Source organism: Sphaeramia orbicularis, chromosome 14, assembly GCF_902148855.1.
Source record: "Sphaeramia orbicularis chromosome 14, fSphaOr1.1, whole genome shotgun sequence".
NCBI lineage: Eukaryota > Metazoa > Chordata > Actinopteri > Kurtiformes > Apogonidae > Sphaeramia > Sphaeramia orbicularis.
The window spans coordinates 36,518,607-36,540,967 of record NC_043970.1 but is presented as its reverse complement, the minus strand read 5'-3'; the positions used below and the strand labels follow the sequence as shown (position 1 = coordinate 36,540,967).

The window sequence follows — 22,361 nt, the reverse complement described above, 5'->3', positions numbered from 1 at the left end:
TATCAATAAACAAATATGCAAAAAATTTTACAAAAAAAGAAAACAAAAACCAAGAAGCAGGACAAAAATTAAGAAAATGAGGAAGAAATTAACAAATTAAACTAGACAAAGAAAAAAACATGCACAACCCATGCAACAAAATGAATAGAAATGCACAAGGATTATTTCAATACTTTATATAATTGTTAATTTTTTTGCTTACATTACACGTGTACTTCCCCTGAATGCAGATCGTTTACTCTAGCTTTGAGAAAAGCATTTGGTAAACTAAAGTCTTTCATTACATAAAGAAAGTTTAATGAAAAATGGCAGATAACGTGCATTTAAGCCTCCCCTGAAGCAGCTGATGTGCAGAAAAATCACTGATCAATAAAAACGGTGCACATGAATGAGTTGATCCAGGTCAGTGGACACAGTAAAACATGTCCAATTATTATGGACCTCTTCATTTTGGGTCACCGCTGTGTGCAGTGTTGCTTTACATTTAGATTACAACTACTTCTACATTTCAAACAACTGTAAAAATCCAAACCACAGATTCAAAACAATCTACTGTTTTCAGGTCCAGGCTGAAGTAGATCAAGGACACTTGGGCTCAAATCTAATTATGACACAGCGAAGAACAGAGATGTGTTAGTGACTCTGTCTGACAAGGAAGAAGGACATGTCCAGGTATGTGTCTGTCCCTCTGAAGGACGGCTTTGTACTGGAAATCACGTTGACTTTGCACAGTGACAATTTGCATTTAAGTACAATTCTTCAAAAACTCTCATTCTTGGTTTTGTATTTCATCTGCTTTTTCCATGTTACAGTGACCAACACTTTAATAGGAACTGGTTTATGTCAAAATAATCACAAAATAAATTATGTAAAGAGACTGGAGTTTAACTGGTCATCATGCTGAATCTAGGCAAACAGTGAAATAACTGAATGAATCTTGATCACAATAGTGTAACCTTGCTATTAACCTCTACTACATTGTTAACCTGTTGGCTTAATGCATTGGTTCTCAAACTTTTTTTTTTTTTTTTTTTTTTTTTTTAGCTCAAGACCCATAAGAAAAATGTGGCATCTCTCTGAGACCTAAAATCTGGGGTCAGGGGTCATATATTTTTCTACTCAAAATGAACATATACATGCCTGAGGATTTATGTATTTATATATCAATTTATATGTAAAAAATAATCTGTATAAAGATAAAGATGGATCTGGCAATATGTTTGATGTACATGCACAAAATAAGCACTGAATAAGCACTGCATCAACAAAACTGACAAGAAAAACAGAATTGTAAATTGAAGTAATGGGATTAAAAACATCTCTAACAAAAAAACCCCAAAATGATGTGAAATAAAAAGAAAGAAACAAACACAAAAACGCACAAAATTTGCAAGAAAAAGTCAATGCTGAATAAAATAATCTATGAAATACACAAATTTACCAAGAAAACAAACAAAAATTAAAAAATAAACAATAAAATTAACAAAATTGACAAAATAAATAAGAAAAAGAACAAAATGAAGAAAATAAACCAGAAAATGACAGAAGTGAACAAAATAATCAAGAAAATAAAGAAAATTATCAAGAAACCTTAGAAAAATTAACAAAATAAACTATAAAAGGAAAAAAATTACAAAATAAACAAGTGAAGCGTAACAAAATGAGATAGAAAATGAATTAAAATAAACAAAATAAGGAAAACGAGAAACAAAAAAATACACAATAAAAAGGTTCCACGACCCATTTAAGTACCGTTTGTAAAAAGCAGTTTTGCCATCACGGTAACTTGTATTTACATAAGACTGGAGCTGTCTACTGCAGACAGTTTTAGCTGTCCATTTACTTTTCCTTTTGTTACATTATTATTTACTTCTAAAACGGACTACTTCCTCGCTGTCCCTCTCTCTGAGTTGTAGGGAGCGCCAGTGTGTGTGATTTCCGACAGCAAGTGAACGCGGCTCGAGGCTCCGCTCCGGTCCCAGTCCGCCGCGCGCTCTCTCTCCGGTGAGTTCACAGCGAACAGACACTTCACCTGAAGCACGCGCCGACCGAGCACCGACTCAGGCTGCTATCAGATTCGAATTGCCGGGACATTTCGGGCAGGATGTCCTTCCGTGTGTTCCCCCTCCTCTAGATCCCCAGTGAACGACACCCGCCCGCCTCGTCGTCCCGGGGGAGCCCTTTTTGTTTGGGGTGAACCGGAATGTGAGTGGAGCCGCCGGCGTGGTCGAACAACAGCTCTGAAAGTGGAGGAAAATACTCGAAATACTTTGTCCCAGACGCGCGTGGGTCTGACCGGAGAGGCGGTGATGAGCAGGGGATTGACCGGTGCTGAAGCGCCAGACGGAGGCAGCGAAAGCTAGGTTTACCCGGGCAGCGAACGACCACCTCGGCCACAAAAACACAGGTACCACAACTTCAACTTAAACAAATACACGTCTGTGATCCACGCGTGTTGTGTCTGCTTTGTGTCTGCTCACGGTGTCCGGTGGAGTGGGTTTAATTGAGCTGTAGTTGGTGACCGGCGGTTGGTTTCCAGACGGTGAAATGTGCTAACGTTAGACGGCGCGGTGGTGTGTATTGTGTGGGTAAAAGTGAGGGGAGAGGGGGGGGCATGGCTCCTGGAGAACCACATCCAGAAAAACACACAGATTTTACACCAATTTACTTCATTTTCTGCGTCTCCTTAACATAATCATACTAGAGCACAATTCTCATTTACATCCAGCTGTTTGTTGCTCCTGTTTTGTGCTTGAAAAACATCCATTTTCATGATTCCATCTCAAAAACATCCTCGTTTCTAACTGGAAACGTTGCCTTGTATCATCCAAGATAACATCAGATCACTGGATTGTGATGTTTATAGTCTGAAACTGGTATAACCAGGCTAACCTACTTCTTTGTCGTTCTGTCTGGGTATTATATTACCTTTAATTCCCTTCTCATCAGCCACAAAGAGCCAGTGTTTCAAGAAAAGAAGCCGGAAAAGCATTTATTTAATGTTATAACTTGACTTTTCCCATTTGTCATTCTCTTTCAAAATGATTCCTCTTTAGAAGTGTGTGAATACTAAATGTGGTGCGATCCACCAGGGGCTGTCAGAAAGCAGCCACCCACTCCCCCTCATGTAATTTGATCCAGACTTCTCACGGTCTTCTGATGCTTCATTCTCTTGTTTTTGTATAATGATATAATCAGATGTGTGTGGAGACTGTTAATCTGTGTTTTACAAGGCAAACCGGCTAAACATAGAGGGTTATGAACACGAACAACTTGTGAGTATCTCTACACCAGTGACGAATTAAAGGAAAAACCTCTCTTCCAGGATGTGGGGCAGTAGAAGGCATCACTAGCCACTTTAACACAGAGATCCTGGAAAAAGGTGAGATGGTGATCCCACCTTTTTTCCACCATTGACTGAATTCCGCAGTCAAGCCGAAGGGGTAACAGAGGTGAGACAGGGTAGACTTTTACACAGCGGACCTGCGTTCCGGAATCAAAGGGGCGGTGACGCAGCACACCGTACAGTGTGATGTATAACTTGCGCATCGGAAATACCCCATGCACAGTGGTGTTGCTAACCTCTCCAGAGTTGGCCTGTCTTTCACCGTTCCACAAATATTAGCATGGATAGAGTCCTCCACCCAAAGTGACAACAGTTCACGGATCTCAGTGTCTCCCCAGTTTGATATCTTTGTAGTCGCGTTGATATGTTTGGTTACTGTACACGGCCCACACTCCTTTTTAAATCCCCCCAGCGCGGGGGTTGCACACGCAATGCGCCATCAAAACGTCACACCTTGGTTGCAGAACGAGAAGTGTTCCTTTACATAGCATTCCGGAATCATGATTCCACCTTTGTCACGGCTCTGTTACTACCTCCAGAGGCATTACAGAGCCGTGAAAGGTGGGACTAAATGGTCCCACCATTTCGTTTACACAGACAACGTTCCGGAATAAAGGTGAAATATTCCTGGAACACAGGTGCTGTGTAAAAGGGGCTACTGATGAGTATGAAAATGTGGTTTTTCCTTTAATTCGTCACCCGTCTATGGGGAATAAACTGCTCCTAGGCATCCAGGAGCATGGTTTTCTCAGGAGGGTTAAGTGTTTTCCAATCATCTCCCTTGTGGAACATTTCCTGGTCACCATGACTAATTAGTTCTAGCAACAACCCTTGAAAATATATTACACTGCTGCAGACTCTGCTATGATTGCATGAACTGTTTACAAGCCACGGTTCGTTACGTATTTGGCTGCTGAGGTCATGGTTCAGTTTGTTTTCAGCACAGTGGAAAACAACATACCTGTCCCATCTTGTGTCTTATCTGTCTACATATTTAGCTTCATCTCCAGTGCCTTTATTCATCTACAGGTTAACTTTTTGATAAACACCTTTATATATCAGGCTGTGTCATTAGAGGCTCTACAAGTGCATTGTTATAAATTATCATATCAATTGTACCTAGTTTTGTATTCAACTGTGAGTAAGGTAATTTAGGGTCGGACGCTTTTGCATGCACAGTTCAATGAGCACTTCTTTTGTCGTATAATAGTGGCTTTTAATCTAGAATTCAGGCTGCTATTTGTGTACAATGGGGCTGTAATTGCAGTTGTGATAAGTACTGTTCTTACTTGACAGGGCACTAAAGCCAGATGATTAATTTTTATTGTTCTTAGATTTTCTGGCTCACAAGAATTTTCATAGCGGCAAGGGAGGAGGCGCTTCGGCTAAATAAATACAATAAAAATGCCATTAACCATAAATTGCTCAGCAGACAGCTCATTGTGACTAAACCCTGCGATTGTTTATCTGTTATGGGTCACGCTGATGCTTATACTTGAATGTGTAAAAGTTATTTCTTATAACTTTTAAATGTCATTTTTTGAGGTGTCAACAGGTCTGTCTGTGTGTATTCAGGCCCTGCTGGGATGTGCACATAAAAGAAATGAGAAGGAGCCGTTAAGCCTAGATTTAACAGCCCATTTACCTACAGTCTTTTAATGTAACAGCCCTGCTAGCGAACACCAACCCGAATGCAATGCAGATTACATGCACTTTTTCTTTCTACATGATGGCTAAATGACAGCCTGGTGATTGTTGATTAGTTTATGTCATGAAGAACGGCATTTCTGTGTTTTTATGCAGATTTTGTCCTGTATAAGACACTGACAGAATAAACCTTTCAAGCTGAACTACAGTTTTGTCAACAGTGTATCTTCCCAGAGAACAAAATGAATGTTGCCGTTACAGGTTTGGACTTCTATCTGCAGCTGAAATAACAATACGCCCTGTGGTGCAATAGATAGCAATAAAAAACCCCATCTCATTTACTGCGGCGACATCAGGATTAGCCCGATCTTATAAGGATGAGTGGCTGAAAGCTGATGCAAATCTTGGAGACTGCAGATTTTTGCCACACAGTATGCTCTTTGCATTCAGGTTGCAAAGGCAGGCTGTATTGCAAGATTAAGTAATTACACAACTAATATATTAGTCCAAACCTGCTGTTTTCTGATTGATTTGTTGCTTTGTGCTTTTGGACCGATTGAGGAATAATATCCCTCAGAAGAACTTAAAAAGGAATATTGAAACACTGCAGCTTTTCAGAAGCACATGGGAATCCTAAATGTAATTGATTGTATTTGAGATGGTGCTAGTGCTCCACATTTCCCATAAATGGGATATAAATGTTCTCCACCTTGACTTGGAGTTTTATTTGTTGACCTGCTGTTTTTGCAGTTGTTGCATCAGCATTTTGAGTTGCTACCAGTAAACAGTGTGTCGTTATCTTCTTTTTGCACAAGATCTCCTGCATGTGCAGCCGGCAGCCATTAGTCATCCTGGTAGATACAGGTTGAGTAAGCAGAAGCTAAGGAAGACTATTTAACTCTCAACTGCCAAACAAACACACACCTGCCTTTGGTGCTGCTTCAGAAACTCCAGCTCCAAAGTCAGCCTCCTCAGGACAGGGAACCCTGCCTATTGCGGATTAGCTTTGGAATAATGTTGAGTGGATCAGTCTGAGACACTTTGACTGCTTTTCCATTGATGGTATCGGCTCACCACACCTTGACATAGATTGGTTTTGTCATATTGCATTTCCACTATGCATATAGTACTCCCTTAGCATGGCTGCCTGTCATAGCAATGTGATATAAACATTGTATAAGGTCATCTTCAGTGCAACTACAGCTGCAAACAAGACAGCAATGTCCCATTTAGGCTTAAATCTGTATTCAATTAATCTTGCCTACTTCAATATTTGCATCAGTATTTTCAAAGATTTCCTGATAGCTGGGAGTCACATACATTTTGATGCATAGTTGTGCATGATTTTCCTTATTTTGTGTAGCTTCAGAGTTCTTGGAACCTTTACAAAGGAACTTTGGAACCTGCTCTCATGTAATGGAAACTTAAGTGTATTGTATTGTCATCTTAAGCTACAAACTAGAATGCAGTGGTTTATTTCGGCCTCCAATCAAGTGTGGTTGATTTATGAAGATGGAGCCTATTTCAACCCTTGCTCCTACATTTTCAGTGATTTGTCAGTAGGGGCTAGGTGTGACACATCTGCGTGATTTTTACATTTAGCATTACTTTAGCTTACTTGCAACTTTGAGACAGGTCATAAAAAAAAATAAAGGTTAAGGTTAACTCACTTGATTATCCCTGTTGAGAAATTTAGTCCCTTTACTTTATTCATCCTAGTACACACAACACCTAACATTAGCACTAGCACACAGCATACTAACACAGAATTAGCATTAGCAAAAACAGTGAGATAATGCTGAAGGTGCTCAGGAACCAACTCTGGATCTTCCACAGACAGGGGAATTAACCTACATACAGGGTGGGGAAGCAAAGTTTACAATATTTTGAGGCAGGGATTGAAAGACAGTGTATGACCAATTAGTTTATTGAAAGTCATGAGAATTTATTTGCCACAAGAAAATTGACATAATAGAAAATGTTTGTATTCTATGTGTCCTCCTTCTTTCTCAATAACTGCCTTCACACGCTTCCTGAAACTTGCGCAAGTGTTCCTCAAATATTCAGGTGACAACTTCTCCCATTCTTCTTTAATAGTATCTTCCAGACTTTCTCGTAATAGTTTTGCTCATAGTCATTCTCTTCTTTACATTATAAACAGTCTTTATGGACACTCCAACTATTTTTGAAATCTCCTTTGGTGTGACGAGTGCATTCAGCAAATCACACACTCTTTGACGTTTACTTTCCTGATTACTCATATGGGCAAAAGTTTCTGAAAAGGTATGGATAATAGTGTTAGGTATGATTGTGACATCAATATATGTTTGGTTTCAAAACAATTGACGTAGTGCCTGCTGAGAAAAAAACAACTAAATGTTCATTGTAAATTTTGCTTCCCCACCCTGTATACCTGTTTTTGAAGGTGGGAGAACCATGGGAAAGGGTCAGAAGAAGAAAACTTGACACAGAAAGTAAACGGTAAATAACAGAATAACAATAAACAGTTTCTGATAGTATCTGGTGGTCTCCGCTCTCATGCAGTGGAAACAAAGGCTGTGCAGAGTCGAGGCAAGTTGAGCCGACACCAGTCAGTGACCCAGGATATCTGAAAACCTACACCCCCCCACCTCCATGGTAATGGTAATGGTTAAACGAATGAAAGACAACTGACAAAAAAGGACTAAAGTTTGGGTTTAAATTGTGGTTTGTTGTAATTTAACAATATTACTGAATAGGAAAGAGGAGTTAAAAGAAGTTAACGCTGCAAATATAAAGCAAAGCGATTGTCCATTATTTAATGATTATTTCGGTTAACTATTTAGAATTCAATGGAAGACTTTTAACAATTAGAACTTATCTTATTAGGTGCCTTTTTTTTTCAGATTACTTTTTTAATACCATACCTGAATATTACCATTAAGTGTTCTCATTAGCCTTAGATGTAGGAGAGTTCCAGTGGAGTGAACTGTGAAAGGTTTGGAATGCTTTTTAGTTTGGGAGAACTCTTAATGTATACAGAATTCAAAGCAATCTAATGGGGTCATCAGCATCACACTGATCCATGTAGACATGTAACTAAAGTGTGTTAGTTAGATCTAAACTAACGCAGCCTCTATCTTATGTGCATTTACATTAAAATAAATTGACTGTCCTCTATTATGCAACCAACCGCTTTCTTTTGTTTGCTTGTTATGTACATGAAACCTCCTGCACTCTCAAAGGTCTCCTTGTTCGTCTCGGTCCACGGCGGCCACGCACAAAACCAGACATGACCCCTGACCCCCAGCTTTAGATACTGACGCTTTGTGCGGAGCCGAGCATGCATTGTGATTCCTTTCCGTATGTTCATTAATTATGCATAATGCATGCTCAGGCTATGCTATACTCAGGCCTTGTCCCACACACACATAAAGCCGCAGACTCTCTCTATTCTCAGCGTCAAAAAGCATCTCGCTTGAAGCTTCCTGCACTGTGGCGGTGCTCCGAGGATGCCATGACATTCCCAAAGAAGATTCCATTCCCCCGTAAACAGCCCTGGCATTGACACAGGCGGTGATTAGTGAGTTGCCAGGGTCTTCCTACAAAGGCAGGCTGCAGATAATGAGATCGGATTGACAAAATGGAGTTCTCATTCAGGACTTTGTTGGCAACAAGTTGTGTGAAACTGCACGGAAGCGTTCTGAGAGCCAAGCCACTGAAAGTTTAGCTTGCTATCTCACCAAAAGTGTCAGCGTTCCAGCAGATTGTTCCGACAAGGTGGCGAAAGCATCTTGTAAACACTGGAACCTGTCAGAGCTGCTCATTCTGCTGAGAATTATCTGTAATGTATTTGGACCATTTTAAGGCCATTTTCCAAAGGTGGGACTGTGGAGATGTGCAGTAAAAATGTCTCCAGTTTTAATCACATTTTGTAGTGAGTAAGATGAATTTTATTGAAAAGGAAATTAGGTCAGTGCAGCAAAGAAAGAACATAAATAAAATATAATGAAGTGAATATTTAAGACCCAGCTCATTTTTTGTGCTTGTATGGATCTGGTGTATGGTGTGTTGTTATTACTGAGCATCATTTTTTTCCTTTTCTGGTCATTATTATGTGTGAGTGTCTTGGTTTCAGGTCCAGTAGGCGACCCCAACCTCCTTTCCATCCTCTGCTCATAAAAACCGCAGCTGAGATGTAGTTTAAAATGCATTTTTCACACTTTGCCAAAAATTAAATCTTGACGATGTGCTCTGACCGCCCACTGTGCTGCAATACAATGTTTCCAATAAAAGATCTATGCCAGCAGTGTAGTACTCCACTCTCTGCCAAGCTACTCGAGGATAAAGTCTAAATAGTGACATTCAGCCACTGCTGCACACACATTCTTGAGTGTGGCCTTCATGTTGTTTTGAAGACATCCAGTCCAGCCCACTTCTCATGAAATGCACCCTGACTTCCTTTCTGTTCTTCAGAATTAAACCCATTACATTTTTTCTGAAGAATCTGGGACACACACACACAAAAACACAGAGATTTCTGAAATGACACAGTATGTAGACAATATATTCAGTGTTTGTGTCAGGGGCAATTTAGAACTAGTAATGATGTAAAAAAAATGGAATAATGATTTGTCTTTGAAGCAGCTGATGTTTGCATGTGATGGTAATCATTTGGTTTGGTGCATGCGGTTCCATCATTTATAGATAAATGACTCTTCTCAATGCAGTGGTGTTTGAGGGATCACAGATCATAGGAATTCAGCTACTCTGCAATACTCTTCAGCTATTTTACACCACAGATGGCAAAATATCCAAATCCAAATCTTTCTTTGAGGGACCTTGTCCTTGGCTTCTATTCTCCTTAAGCTCTAGATCTTTCCTGGATACTTACCAGTCGCCTTAGAAAATACTATCTGTTATGCAGTTGCATTATTTAAACTGTATTTTTTGGAGGAAAGACTTGATTCAAGTATAACACTCTGGCTTAATCTTTTTTATACAGAATTCTACCAACTCAAGGGTCATAGTTGACTGTGTGTTGAGTTGTTGTTGATATCTGTGAGGCTGATTTAACCGGTGACTTATCTCTGCAGTGAGTAGTATATGCATATAACACTTATTTATCATGTTATGAAAGTCATACATGACATTTCGTGTAACAGTGAATGACCACTAAATAATTATTATATTTGTTAATTGCAAACTGAGAAGTTTTGTTTGTGTTGAGAAATACTCTTCTCATATTTTATATCTTGTGTTTTATGTCAGACTGCTTGTAATATTTTGCATAAAAAGTAATGTAGGTTAATATTTTAGATTTTTAGACTTTATTAGAGCTGCAGAGTATCATATATTATTATGATGATACTCTTGTTTTTAAATTTCACATTATTTCTATCTATTCTACATTATAAATATATATAGCAGCATAGACTTTATTATAAAAAATAATATCAGATATCAAATATATCAGCTGTTTCCAAGCAGTTTTATCTCATTCATAGCCTGAATTTTCTGTTGAATGAGTATGTTTACAAGTAAAATGATAAAATATAAAAATATAAATGCGTAGTGTATGTATATATTAAATGTCTTCTTTTTTATGGTGGTTTCCTTCACTCAATCTGGACATTAACATGAGAGGCGGCAGTCTATTCTAAACAGTTTTTGAGCAGTCAAGGTCAGTGCGATCTGAGCAGCGTGTGGGTTAAATTTTAACCCAAAATGTGTGTTTCCACTGTTTTACAGGGTGACGTGGTCATGTGCTCAGGAGAGATTGACAAGCCCTGACTAAACACACACCATGTCAGTTTTATATGACATTCAACTTCACCCATTTCAATCAGGGTGATGTTTGAGGATTGAGTTAAAGACTAAATGCCAGTGAGATGAGCTTAGCCAGAGATTGTGTAAACAGTTTTCAATCTCTATAAAATGGCTGAACGTCACATCTCATTGTCTTCCCATGTTTTATCATTGACCTCTTGTTATTTTGCTGCTGCCTTAACCTCATTTTTTCCCCCCTACATTCTCCAGGAAGAGCGCTTGACTTCTAAAAGCCGCTCTAAAGCCTGGGGGCTGCAGACACCAAAGGCCCACTGAGGCAAAACTCACCCTAAAGCATAGTGGACTAGTGGGTCACACTGGTGTATTTCGAGGCCTTTCATTGGACACTCGCTTCCCAGACCCGCCCCCTGTGTCCCATCGCCATTCCACTAATTAGGTTGATGGGTGTCATGTTGTCTGGCAGCGTTAAAGTCAAACTCACCTACTGTTCTGTTACCGGATTCCTGTCACCGCATTATTAGTTAAAGCCAGCGATCTTCACTTGTTCTGTTCTGGCTGCGGTAGTTAACAGTCGTACACATTTTCTTTCCAGTAGAGATGAGACAGAAGTGTCAGTGATCCACGGAGGGAACTTTGGCAGCAGCAACAAATAAAAGCAAGGGTATTACTGCAAATACAAGAATAGGTGCAGTGAATATTAAAACACATCCACTAGTGTGTAGAGATGCTGCTTGCAGCTTAAAAAAACAAACGTATCATATTGATTAGAGTTATGTGAAACTTGATAGGTTTATTAATTATTTAAGGCATCATTTTTAATTATATATATTTGATTAAATATTCTGTCATCCTGAAGAGATTAAAGTTTTACTTGCTGCTGTGTCCTTGTTGCCTGGTGATTGATTTTACATTATTTTATTTGTTGGTGTGCACAGTCAGGGACTATGAACATGTTGAGTGAAAAAAAAAAAACCCTTTAAAATAGACTTATTTTGTCATTTGTAGCTGATACGTAACTGTTTGGGAGTCCTAAAACCAACTTTACTGTTCCTAAATGATGTCTACAAAAAAAAATAGAGGCTAGATTGATTTTCGTTGTTTTAAAAGACTATATTTGATGTCCACAGTTGAATTTTTTGTCTCATACTTTACTTGCCCAAGAGAGCACTGGTTTGTATCTCAACCTTAATGATTATACATTTTTGACATTATTTATACTTATTCGCTCCAAGCATAATATTGGGATAATATTAAATCATTTGTGCTTGACATAATTTTGACTACCAGCCTCCAGGACTTGAGAATTTACCCTAGATAACCATAATCACTTTACCTTACGCAACCAGACTTCCCTTCATAGTGATATCCCTCACTCCTAGACTGATTAATTTTTTTTCACCAAAATTGCAGGAGTTGCAGTCAACAATATACCTGACACTATGATAATGTTAATTTTGGCAACTTAAAGTGAACTTTTGATATGCTGAAAAATTTGCCAATTTTTGATGTTTTTTTTTTTTTTTTTTTTTTACCCTATTTTACCCTAACCGAGATGTTTTTCACAAAGATTTCAGTGAAAATGGCTGAAATTGACAAATGTCTATGCACGGCCTCAAAGTACTAGAAATATCCTATCCCGCCATATATTACACTTATATGCCAGGTAAAGGTAGGCAGACTCATGATCATCGGAACAATTTTTTTACCCTATGTAACCGCTTGACCATGCCCTGATTAAAGCTATTGAAGAGGATTATTCCCAACTGTAGTCTCAAACGAAAAAGTTAATGAATTAATTCTCAACATTCACAACAATAATAATAAAAAGAAGAGTATAAATACTCATTTAAAATATCATCCAGGACAACCATTTACTACGTAATAAAATGAGTGTAGAGGCTATTTGCTGTGCTAAAAAGTCCCTAAAGCCCTCATATATTCAGCGATGGCTTCGATTATTTATCTTCAAAGTTCAGTTTTCATCCATAGTTCAGTTAATGAAGATGCAATATAAGAGACCCACAAAATATAGTACAACATGATCAAAAAGCTAATTTAGCCTGCTCTGACTTCAATAGCATAGTAATAAATTAAGTTGTCTGTATTGAATTGCGCACATAACACAGACACTGGTGAGATTTACTTTCTTCACTGTTGAGGTATTGAAATCCTGACTATAGTATTGAAGCTATTCCCTCAGTGCAGGAATGGTATTGATGTTCAGTGACCATTTCATTTCTTTTATTGGCTTTCTCGCATAACGCACACTTTAATGACAATTGAATCTTGAAGTACTTTAAATGATGTGCAATGAACAGATCAATAGTTTTAATCAAATAATTCCGAACGCATTAAACTCAAATTATTTACAATATTTAACTAAATTACAAAAAAATGGCTTGACAGTAGCAGTAATTGTTAAATTATGTGCTGCGTTTTTACCTGGATGTACAAAAAAAAATCTAAATTTGGCATGATTATAATATGAGTGTATGTTTAGAGTCAAAATGCAAATAAACACTGTTCTTTAATGCTATCTCTGCTGTGTTTATTTCCCTGTCATTGGACTAAGGGATTATCTCATTTTTAGGATTATCTCATTTTATCATTAGTTAATCAGTTGAGTTTAGCTGCTACTTAAGAGATGACTTATCATAAGGAATTGAATTATTAAAGAATTTAACAAACTTTACAACAAGCAGTAAGTAGGCTAATAATTAGCAAATTTAACAAAATCAACATGTTTGTACAGCAAAATCTCTAGGTGTTAGAGTATGATCTCATATTTTGGAAGAAAACAACATTGGATACACTGATCTGTCAATTAAAAATTCAGCTAAAACAAACTAAGAAACTCTAAACTCTTAACCTTATAAAGACGAATCTGAACACCCAAAAGGGCCATGTCTGATCTGATGATGATGAAAAGCTGAGAAACTGTATTTTACCTGAATTATTTAAATGTATTGATAGAATTAGTGGATGAGAAGTTAGTAAACATTTTAGATCAGTAGGTGCTTTTGGGACCAGCGGCTGTTTAGATCTTTGAGGGTTAAATCAAACAAACTAAAACTGTTCTTTTTTTGGAGAAGCTGAAAATGTAATGCACGATAGTGTTTTTTTTTCCTGTTATTATGTTATCCAATACATCCATAGATCCATAAAAAGTCTTAAAGGTAATTGCCCTAAATTGAGGCCTTGATTATCCTTAAAACTGAAAATTAAACCTTAAATCTGACACTCAAAAGTTTTAAAAATCCCACAGACACAGTAAATCATATTTCTATATTTGCTTTGGAAATCTTTGTATGGAATTAGTCAAATGTGTAATTAAGCGTTGATCATTTTATCCTAACGAGAAGGGAATGAGTGGAGCCTCCAGTCATTCATGGGTGGAGGGGTTCAGCTGTGAGTTTTGGCAGCTTGAACGTCAATAGCAGAAACATCGGTGGACAAATTAGTGGAGAAATGGAAATGCAACGTTAACTGGATTGAAACATGGTTAAGACTGGTTGAACACAATAACAATGAGGCCTGTTTGACTGTTATTTATGTAAATGTAAGGAAGGTCTGAAATTTGACCAAAGATGTCTTGAAAAAGTCTTCAAGTCATAAATTCAGCTTCTTCAGCCTTGCAGATATCCTGTTGTTATTATTAGGAGACTCATTGTCATTGGTTGGATCTACACAGCTGTCTCTGCTCTCTACCTCTGCAGAGTCGTGATGTGCAAACTCGTGATACAGTATTTTGACATCCTGAATCAGCGGGGGCAACATCTCGTCACCGTTGTTGCAAAGCGTTCATGAAGAAAACCCTGCAGCGTATGATTGGATCTACTCGGCGTACAGTCTGAACACGTCCTGAGTGATCGGATCTCAGTGTGACCTCCCTGTGTCCTTTCACACCTTCCATTAGCGCTTTCCTCTTCTGATTGGAGCGCTCATGACGCATGTTAATTCCAGGGCTTTTGTGTTTAGCTGCTGGTCGTTGTCTTTCCACTTCCACAGATTCCCACAACCACAACTGACTGAAATTTGATATTCTTCCAGTTTCTCTTGTTTTTTTTGTGTGTTTTGACTTAGTTTGTCCTGTTTGTCACTTTGCTGTATAATCTATCAGTGTTGCTTCATCTGTGCTTTTTTGTCATATGTTGAGTAGGCTGGCTGATGAAGGTGCACTGTTTCAGGTCCATTTAGTACTTTGATTCCCAGATAGGGCTGTGACTGTCCAGCTCCGGGAGAACAATAGTTGATTTCGCTGTAATAACTCGGTGACAGCAGCTGGCAGCACTCAGAGCCATTCACTTCCTTATCATGTGGCAGACAGCATTAAAGTGTCTGGTCAGTAAAGTACATTGTGCCCCTGCTCCATTCATTCTGCAGTCACTATTGAGCGAACCATGAGTCATCAATTGTAGTACAAGCTTCTAACTGAATAGGGGCATTTTTTTTTTTTTTTTTTCATTTCAGTCGTTTTCAAGGCAGCGCATAATAAAGAGACTGAGCAGGTTGTCTTTTGTTGACGTTCCTTCTGAGACTTGTTGGTTGGACTTTCTCTGATTTTGTTCTTTCCTCTAGTCATGTCAAGCCTTGCTTAAAATGTTCCAACCTTGGTGCTTTTTCAAGGCTGTTTCTATTGGGAGGATAATTTGATTTAATCTTTTAGCACCACACTTTTGTGGCTTTAACAGAAGAATTTTAGGACCAATATACATTTTATCAGGGGCAATTTGCAAGGAGACATATTTTAGAAAGGGGTGTCTAACTTATTTTTGTTCAGGGGCCACATACAGTGAAATATGATAACAAGTGGACTGGATTTTGTATTTGTATTTATTTATTTAGGTACAGGACAGTGTGTATTGGCATTAATTGCAAAGAGCAAGATGCGTGCACCAGATTTAGCAGAAAAGCTAACAGCTAACATAATAAATCATCACATAGGTTACGAAGTACTAATACACTGGAAGAAAACTGTTAGACATGACAGATTTAGGAAAGTTTTGTGCAGACTGAAGAGTTACAGCCAAGTATTTAAAAAGGGGCTTACATTCTAAAAGTACAATAACATTTACTTGAATAAGATATATAAGAAAGAAAAAGGAGAGAAAAAAAGAGAAGAATACATAAATAGAAAATAAATAAATAGATAAATAGGCTAATTGTACAATAGCAAACCAGACCTAGAAGAAAGTGCAGATGTAAAAACGAAGGAGCTAAAAATTTCTGTAGAATTAACCAATACAATTTATACAATACATATGTACAGAGATAAGTACGATATTTGCTTTGTTTGACCAGACAGAAATGTTTGCCATTGGAACTAGAATACATATTAGTGTTGGCAGTGCTTGTTACTTAGGAGCCATTTTTTTGTAGCATTATGAAAAGACTTGTAAATGGGGCAAGTTTTCAAATTGGTGGGTAGCCCATTCCACACTTTAACATTAAAATAATAGCACAGAAACCCATGAATAATGACAGCTCCAAATTTTTGTCTTTGCTTTAAGTGCAAAAAATAAAATTACATTGAGATGTTTACATTTACACAGCATCCTTTCAAACAAAACGTGAATAACCTGAACATTCATGATCAACCAGAAATTTCTTCTGAAAAATAAGGGAATTTCAACAATATTATGCCTCATTTTATCGTTTACACGTGTACACTACAACTTGCAGATTGGACTGGATCGACAGAGGAACAAAATAATTGGTAACCGGCATCTTGCACTGAATAATGTGGCCTTTTATTTAATATGCGTTGTGTAATTGTGTGATTTTTGCACTTTATAAATTCAGCCCGTGGGCCAGATTGGATCCTTTGGTGGGCTGAGTTTGGCCCACAGACCGAATGTTTGACACCTCTGTTCTAGCTTTATAACAGGAATAGAATGTAAATTATATCTCTTGGCTGCAGGGTTCAACTACACTGTAAATAAAAGAAAAGAGGTGAATTATTATACACATTTGCAGTTATAATCTCCTAAATTCAACATCGATAATATCTTGACAAGAAGTAACTCTGCAAATATATTGTTAATGCTCCACTTATTTCACTGTGACACACATCACAGCAACAGCTGTTTCTAAACACAGTTGAAAACACTTGTCCTTGAAGATGGTCTTTGTGCTGAGCTACAGAAATAAAAGATCTACCCTCCTCTTTAGTAGAAGATTTAGTCGCTGCTGTCATTGTCTCGATGTCTTTTTCTCATAGTGTTTGTTTATCTGCCTGGAAATCTTACCAAAAGGAAGCCCTTTATCACTCATTCACATCAATAATAACTGTGTGTTATAGTTTGTTTGTTTGTTTTTTTTTACAAAGGTTTTGTGTGCATTTATGTAGTGCAGACAGGATCCGACCACCGATGCAGTGATTTATTGGTGCCATTTGACAAAAACTAAATACATATAGGCTTTGAAAGAACTCAGGTTTCAGCTCATTTAAATCGCTCAGCGGTGTCAGACTGAAGTATTGATTCTCAGCACTCTGACTGTTCACAGACTTTGATTTTAACAGGAAGTCAAAACAATGCCAGTATCAGGACTTCAGCGGTAATGTCAAGGTTGTCTCTTCTATTATGAGACTTGTGTAAGAGGTACAGTGTCTGAGTCATAGAGGTAGAAAAACTAAGCTGAGATTTATGTCTGAAAAGTTACCATTTAGATGGATTATTCTGGGAAAACTTTTGATTATTTGCAAAACTTGTAATTGCATTGTGATTATATTATAAATTCTAGGACTATCCTGAATACCAGGGCTTTTCTAGTGTCATAATAATACTTTTTAATACTGTAAATGTTACCAGTAGGTCAAAACAAAGTGTGAAAAGTGTGTAAGGTGAATTGAAAGATGATGTTCAGTGCTTTGAAAGGATGTGAGGTACTCAGATTAGAGATTTTATATTGCAGCGTTTGGATTAGTGGTGAAATGGACCATAGCTGCTCAGTAATGCCTTTGCCAGGGGAAAAATTGATAGAAAGGGGAGAACCATCGAAGTAAGATCCTTCTTAAAGGATGAACAGTTGGTGCACTAGGTGTTGTAACAGAACCTTCTATTTAATTATTGATTTGTCAGTGTCTTTTGTGCACATGATGGAAAAGTTTCAAGGATTTTTTGTCAATAATAGCTGTCAGAAAATGAGTCATACGTGGCTGAAATCGCAATGAGCACATCAGATCTTCAGCCACAAAAGGATCAGACCAGGCTAAAGCCATTCCAGATCTACAGGGAGGTTAATTGTAATTATCATCATGCCTCTTACTGCTTTTTAATTTTACAAATAAATATTGAATAATTCATTTATATATCAGATACATTACACTGAATATTGTCTTCATTTCGGTCCATGGTTATGAGTTGTCTTCATTTAGTATTGTAAGCACTTTGGGTGTCTAGAAAGGCGCTATATAAATCCAATCCATTATTATTATTATTATTAGTTTTTGAGGAATTTAGCCTATATCTCCCAGTATTTTCCTGTATACAGGTTTGCCAGGTCAAAAGCACCTGTTTCTTTGTTGGTAAATTATGACCTTTTACCGAACTGTTGTGCCATTACTTGGTTCTCTATTCTGTTTTATCATTGCAGTAGTTGAATTTCTTCATGTAATGTGATGTTTACCTTCATGTCAAAGTGATGAAGCCTCAGCATCACAAGTGGAAGTGGTTTCTGTACTGAAGTTGGCATATATAGGTTGACATGATTCTCTCCTTGTTATTCAAGCTAAACTCAGCTTGAGCAGGAAATGAGTAGCCTATTTATTTCTGCTATGAGGGAATGAGCGAAGCAGATTCTCCAGTCCTAAAATCAAAAAACTAATGTCTCTCCACTGAAGGGAATGGCGAAGTGCTCCATTTTAACCCTGGGCCATTTGTCTCTACTTGGAATCATTTCAACGCAATACAAAACAACGGATTAGCCGATAGCAGAAATTTCATTCAAATATAACCAAATTACAATCAGAAAAAGTAGGTAAGCCATACTTGTACTAGTGGGTCTGCTTAGTGTTGGTTTAGCGCTGCAAAGTTCGCCATATTGGTCTTTTGTTAGATTAAATTAGTCATGACATACGGTGCTGTCAGACTGTTAGCCTGTGTTAGATATTTAAACATTTGTACTTGTTGTTTGAGTTGTGTTCTGTTGTAAGAAAACTGGTTTTGTTAATTTTAGCTTCAGGTTACATGGTTGTATAGAATGTGTATATTGCTGCGAGCATTGCATAGTGTCACCATGGTAACACAGAAAGAACTGCAGATGCCCCCGGACCCTGGTACTGTTGTTTCCACAGTTAATGTTACCAGGTTAGTGGCTGTACGTATTCTGTCAGCACCTGAAGTATTCCTGCAGGAGTTTGTGCACCATTTTTTGCTGCTGTTGGGGAAATAAGTAATAACAGAAAGGAGGAGAGAAAATGAGAATGAGTTAGAAATGACAGCTGTCACAACTGATGAGTTCATAGAGATTGACTAAATGACTGAGATGATGAAGTGGCTATAGACGTCTGAACTATAAGCCTTGTTTGATGTCATTTTCTACAGTTGATTAAATGTCAACAGATACTTGAGGACATGGTGTGTCCTTCCTCAGTGCTAATGTTTAGATATAACAATAATACTGGTCCAAAATGATGACTAATGACGCAGTTTTTAGTCAAATAATGGCAAAAAAGAGCGGACATCTATGCCTTTTACAAACTAAAGGGGAACCCTGAATATGAAAACATTTCTTCATGAAATTCATGTATTTCCCTGAAGTACGGTGCTGTTTGGTTGTGTGTAAAACAGACGGCTATGAAAACCAACTCTTGGCAGACAGACTTTGTATTCAACTTACGAAGGTGAATCGAATTAGCAAGATCACTTTCCTGACATCCTCCAGTCTCCAGAGGCTGAAGAGAGACACATTAGCCCAGGCATCAGATGACGAGCATAAGGAGATCGAAGAAAAAAACAGCTGGAAAAACATGTTATGGTATCGTCGTTCATTGATTTTCATCTTGAGTTTGTCCTGGGATGGTTTTTGTTGTAGACTGGCTGACTCCAGTGGGCTGATGTTGACATATGTATATTAATACTGGACTCTTGTTTTGATTTGGTCCAAACTGATGACCACCCTCATACAGTTTAATATGTATTGGTACTTTTTTTCCACCACATTGTTCAAGTTCATGTAAAACAGGAAGTTGTCCTAATTTGATTAAATTAAATTATTTTTTGACAGAATTCTGTTCAGTGCCAAACATCAAGAATGTGATTTAAGTATCTTTACCCATATTACATTAAAATCCATGGAAAAAGACCTTCTCTTGTCATAAAATGTGTAGTTTGATTAAAATGAAATGAACTAAAGCTATGAAAGATGTAGTTATATTCCCGAAATCGAGTTTTGGGGGATATAAAGGTTATACCCCAATTGCCGCCGGATATCCTTCGTGTGAACATGAAAAGTTGGACAGATTTGGTCTGATTTCTTTTCCCTTGATAACCAACATAGGGGACCCCTAGTGGAAGAACCCTAACGATTTCAGCTTCTCTATGAGTATTACAAGTCATCCAAATAGGGGTGCTTTAGTTGAAAATCTGTTTTTTGGACATAAATCAAGCAATAACAGCCCGATTGAGATAAAATTCGGTTCATATTGATCGTCTTACAAATATCCATTTTCTCACTGCCATTCAGAGTTCATATGGCATTATTTTCATTCACTAGGTGGACTTTTGTGGGGAAAAATTGGTTGTCTGACCATTATTCTGCCACTATCAGGTCGATGTAGCTCAAATTGAGTTCATATCGATTGTCTACCAATTATCGTGGACAGATTTATATATAGCAGAGGATTGGGGGGATTTCAGGGATATACCCTTGCTGTTGGCCCCCAACAGCGCAAGCCTCATTTAAAGTTACTGAAACACTGAGACAGCATAGTTATTTGGTTTCAGGAGGGCTCTATACTGCATCACATGTTTGTTTTTTATTAAATAAGACCTTAATTTTAGAGCCTGCCTGTCTTCCAACATATTTCACACTGATCTCTATTTTTAATTGCTCTTCTTCTGCACTGAGAAGTCCAAACTCCTGCAGTCTTGTTGTTTATTGAACTGGTCTTGAAATTGAAGAATGTCTTGTGGTTTTCACATTCTCTGTAGCTTTTTACATTAATTTGTGTGTCTGTGCAGAAGAAGTTTTTCGAATTGCTTGAGGATGTGTTTTTTTAAAGGTCTGAGCTGTGGGTGGCTTCCCTCAGCACTATGATAAATTTTTAATTAAAAAAAGAGGAAAGAACTGTTAATAAAGCTTGGCCTCCGTGACGACAAAAGAGGAAAGTTTTACTCATGCACACTTTATCTTTTTCTATCCTTCGTGTATCCAGACATGCATTTTAATACTTTATCCCAGGCTTTAAATACACAGTTAACTCACCAAGTGTTTGCTAAAGACTTGGAAAGAAGATGAAATTTATGCCCTAAAAAATAAAAACTTGAAAAATATTCAGTGTTTGGTCATGAATTGTAATCAGAGTCCCTTATGAAGCAATAGTGGAGTTTTATCCAAAATTAAACTAAATACAAGCATGTTATTAAGACCTAGAATTTCAAGCTTGTGGTCATTTGCCTCCGCCAACCGATCAATTTGCAGTTGACATGTCTGGAATGATTAATATAAGTGAGTTTAAGAGAAGTTTTTTCAGTATGCAGGCTTTAGGGGAAACTAATTGCAGAAATGGAACATTCTATTGGTTCTGTATTTCCTCAAGGTGGGAGAGTTACCAGTCACATCTCGATAATGAACAGTTTTGAGGTTGACAAACTTTCCGGATATTGTGGAGAAAGGAGTTTTTTGTTGGGTAGCATTTGAGGGTGGAGGCTAAACTCCCTATTGTCCATAGAAACAATAGGGAAAACCGCCATCCTAACACCCTAAATATGAAAGTTGAATTTGTTTTATTTTTTATTTCATATACAAATAAAGATTTACTTTGGGAAAATATAGTTCCAATGCTATGAAAATAAAATGTAATCACAATTTCCTTTTATCCTGTTCAAGATTGGATCATAATTATCATATCAATTCCACAGTGACAGTTGATCCCTGAGTCCAAGTGAATTTTGTACCAGCGTGGTAGAAATTCATACAAAGGCATTCTTGAAATATCACAGACACAAGAATGGACTGGATGAACAGACTGCAGGGTTTTTCTTGACTCAGAATGAATTGGCAACATTCTGATTATATCCATGCTTATTTTTGTTGTTATAATAATTAGCTTATATGATTCATGAAAATGACATTTATCATATTAAAACCATATGGGTATTGGTCTTACTTTTACTTTATCAAACCAATGCCTCTTCATTTGAGCACAATCATGAATGTATAAGTTAGTGTGATTATAGATTTGTGGATTATCTCATTATCCATCTGCATTCATGTCAAATGGAGAGAAAAGTGTCATAAACCTTTGGCACCCTATTAGAACATCAGTAAAGAAATAGCCTATTTCTGTTTGGTAAATAAAAATCCCTTCACCATCACATTGGTGAGATAAACAAAGTGCAGTGTTGGACATTGGTGCTTTCTGTGAAGAGAGCTG

General features: G+C 37.6%; 1 protein-coding gene across 4 annotated transcripts in view; it reads left to right on the top strand.

Annotated features, from left to right (window-relative positions):
• Window positions 1–2,007: 2,007 nt before the first annotated feature.
• The window catches only part of arhgap32b (Rho GTPase activating protein 32b), a 133,379-nt gene continuing 113,025 nt past the window's right edge, over window positions 2,008–22,361 (top strand). For all 4 annotated transcript variants that reach the window (XM_030154815.1, XM_030154817.1, XM_030154816.1 and 1 more), the window contains exon 1: window positions 2,008–2,407. The gene's annotated coding sequence lies outside the window, so the exon portion shown is untranslated. The remainder of the gene's footprint in view (window positions 2,408–22,361) is intronic.